Consider the following 3987-nt stretch of genomic DNA (forward strand, 5'->3'; position numbering starts at 1 on the left):
ATGTCATAGGGTCAAATCTTATACATAGAAGTTGTGCTTTTCCTGTCAAATGAAAAATAACAATTTGCTATTATGAATTGCTCAGATTGCAAGAAAGTCTTTATCAAGATTCATTCCCGCAGAGCAATGTACTGTGTAATTTGTTGGCGATCCACAAATCTTGTCCCAAGTTATAATAGAAAACCTTGACATTTTCAAATAATACTTATAATTTTACATTCTTATTCATCTAACAATTATTTTTCTGAACATTTCAACAATAAATGCCAGCTTGAGGTCACTGTGATGGACAACAGTGGTTCTACAATGGCACTCATAGCTGATAAACCTACTAAAGCAATGTTGTAACACAGCTCAGAAGAAATTTATGAAATTCATTGTGTCAAGGTACGTGCTAAAATTTACTACTTCAAAAATCATGTAATCATGTAAGATCAACTGCCTTCGCTTGCACAAAGAGATAGTTTACTTGATTTATTTCTACACGCTAGTTAATAGACTAGAGGTAATTATTGTAGCTTTTTCCCGGCTTGTAGATAGGATACCAAAATATTAGTTATTCCTGCTAACTATCTTCAATTATATTCTAACTTGCAGATTCAGTAAATATTTATATAATTTTCTATTATTATATTGCATTTATATGAAGAGAATGATGGTTTGGTTATTTAATTCCTTACAGTTTGAAATTGATCCAGAAGGTAATGTTAAGATTAGTTCACGACAGAAACACTTAAAACATTCTCGCCTTTACCTTACTTTTCCACAATTGTTGTTGAGGCTTCTATGTCAGTTGGTGTTCTACCACTATTGTTCCTACTAAAATTCAGATGATCTTGGGATGTTTAGATTTTTGATATGAAATTTAATCTAGAATAATTCTAATAAACATGAGTAGAAGTAGTTTAGAATGTTTTGTATTCATTTGTGCTTTTCCTGTTATATGATCTTTGAATGGATAGTTCTATTCTCTACCTATGGGACTATACTGGGTTGTTTGATGTTGTTGTTATTGATAGCTCTGCTCTAATGGTCCATGATAGACCTAATAGACATTTACTTCATAGTATGTGGACTTTAAGCATTTCAGAGTTTTATGTAAATTTCTAACTATTAAAAGAAATAGCAAAGTATTTCCTCCGTGTTCATAGTTGGTCTTGCTGTCCTGAGACCGTGTTACTTTCCCCTAATCAAATGAATAATATTTGGGATTCTTCAGAACTGTTATGTCTGCTACATTGCAAAAGCCATAAGTTTTGGGTACTATGAGGTGTTGAGTGTCACTTTGAAATGTTTTATTATTTTCAAATATTATCTTTTTTAAAGTTTTTGAAAATATTTATCAAGGATAATTTTTATACATCACCTAAGGAATGTAGGATGTTAGTCTCATTTATAGTGCTTAATATAACCTGCTCCTACCAATCACAATTATCACCAAGCATCAGAAATCTTATACTAGAACTACATGAATACCTAGGATACACTTAACTAATCATGAAAATGATTTTAAAAAGATTTTGCAAGAAAATGAAAATGTTGTACATTTGGCCAACTGAAGCCTCTAATCATATAGATAATAACATTGGGTATTTTTTGTTTCCATCCATCTTTCTAAAAGTTATTATAAGCAATGTTAATCAAATGGTAGAAAAATATCAAGTGTGCAATCAACTGCATCAAAAAAGTTAAGCACCACCAGGTTACTTTTCTACTCTCCCCCTCCCCCCCTCGCGCTTTTTTTTCAAGTTCCAAATAGCTATTGCATATAGAGTTAATGGCTAAGAATACACCTAAAATATTTTCTTTTTGTGAGTTCCATACTTAAGTATCATGTGTGCGAATGACCATCATTATGAAATTTTCTTTTATTTTACATCATCAATTGTGTTCTGCTGACTGATACAATTTATTCGACTACACTTGGGTCATAAATTTGGTTTGGTATAGCTTTAACGGTGATGAGTTTGGTTAATTATCATCTGTAAGATGGAGCGCAGAGTTGTGCTCATAACTATAACATTACCCCTTAAATTAAAACAAAAAGTATTAGTGTTTATAAGAGTACATTTCCTGTTTATATTTCTAGCACTTTGAATAATAGAAGGTTGTGACTTGTGATAATAGATTAATCCAACATCCCTTGAAATAGTAGACAACCAGCTTCTCCATTAACATTAGAATATTTTGTTCTACATAAGTCTGAAACTATCCATTGCTTATTTTTTGCAGAAGCAAATACTGCCTCGTGAGAGCATGAAAACACAACTAACTGGAAAAACATTCAGCATCCAAACCAAAAAATCATTTTCAAATACCGCCGATGCAAGTTTTGGAAAACTGATAGTTGTATCTTTCATAGAACAGGAGAACACACTCAACATAGGACTCTCACACATTGTAATGGACACCGCAGAAACTAGCAAAGCAAAAATTCACAATACTGGCACAAGCACAACAAGCAATCACTGTACGAAAAGTCAAGCAACTATTCACATATCAGACATGCTTCAGAGGTGAAAACTAAGTTCCACAAGGTAATTTGCCTTTTTTAAAAATTGTTAATGGAGGTCAAATCAATACAATCTTATTTTTTTGATCTACTTCTCCTGACTTAATTTCATTTAATCAGTGAAATATCTTTTGTTCTCTATTTTTTGACTACCGTTGGGAGCTATGTTTTGCTGCATCCTAAACCATACATCTAACAATGCAATGTACATATCATGTATATACTGAAGATGACTTCTCTCACTGTTCTCCTGCACATGTGTGTAATCGTCAATTCATTTTTGTTTTTCCTTCGATACTTAGTAACTAAAATACGACGTATATTGCTACTGTCTATGTTCCTTGAGAATTGGGCAGTGTCAAATGAATCTGACCTTTGGCTCCTGGATATATGTTGAGGTCAATTGAATGTGTATGTGTGCTTTTCCTCAACACCTGAGCCGAATAGATCAAGATGTCACTCATATATAAATCGGTTAAATGCAAACTGAAAAGCATTCAAATCTCTATTCCTCTTGAATTCCCAATTCCCAACATCTACTCTATCCAAATTTAGCAGGCGCTTGAGCAGATTGAAGAAACTATAAAACAAATTCTTTATAACCTCACAACAGAGGTTGGAAGAGAATAAATTTACGCATAGTCTATTCTTACTTGAGAGGTTGTTTCCAAATTATCATCAGTAAATTTTGAAGCTTTTACTATGTCTTTGTAATGTTTATTGCTATTTTAAATATTAGTAGTTCATGGTATTAATGATTATTAATACCTTAAATAGTATTACTCACTGTTCTAACACAAACTGTAGCAGTACAACTAAATAATGCACTTAATTTCCTGAGTTTAGAACTTATTCCACTTGACTTTTATTTTTAAATTAAATGAAAGGTTCAAATCCAAACTGATATGATATCTGAATTTTCATGGTATATATTAATATAAGAATCTTCTTAGGGTTTGAGAAAGGAAACATTACTTCATTTGTTTTTAGTTATTACTAACTTTTTAATTAAATTTTTATTTATTATTTTAATATATTAAAAAAATATTATTTTATTTTATTTTTAAAATTAATTATTTTTAAAATATAATATAAACGTTATTTAATTAATATATTCGAATAAAATAATTATATTATTTATTATTTTTCTTATGTATCAACTCAAAATATACAAATAAAACAGAAAAAAAGGGAGTATTAGGAGCAAAGTTTTCCTTCTTCTTCTTCTTCTAGCAGATAATGTTGATTGAACTGACAGTGATTAGAGATTCATTTCTTGGTATTACTCATATATATATAAGTGGCTTAAAGCAGGATAACTTTGTTCTCCTTGCTTCTTCACTTGCTCTAGCTGTTTTAATTCATAATTTTACTATATCATCCTTAATTAATTATTATAAATTACTTATATTATAAAATTAATATTATTTAATAATAAAAAGTAAATAACCATTTATGACATGTCTACTTCATTT

The sequence above is a fragment of the Capsicum annuum genome, chromosome 6 (assembly GCF_002878395.1).
Source record: "Capsicum annuum cultivar UCD-10X-F1 chromosome 6, UCD10Xv1.1, whole genome shotgun sequence".
NCBI lineage: Eukaryota > Viridiplantae > Streptophyta > Magnoliopsida > Solanales > Solanaceae > Capsicum > Capsicum annuum.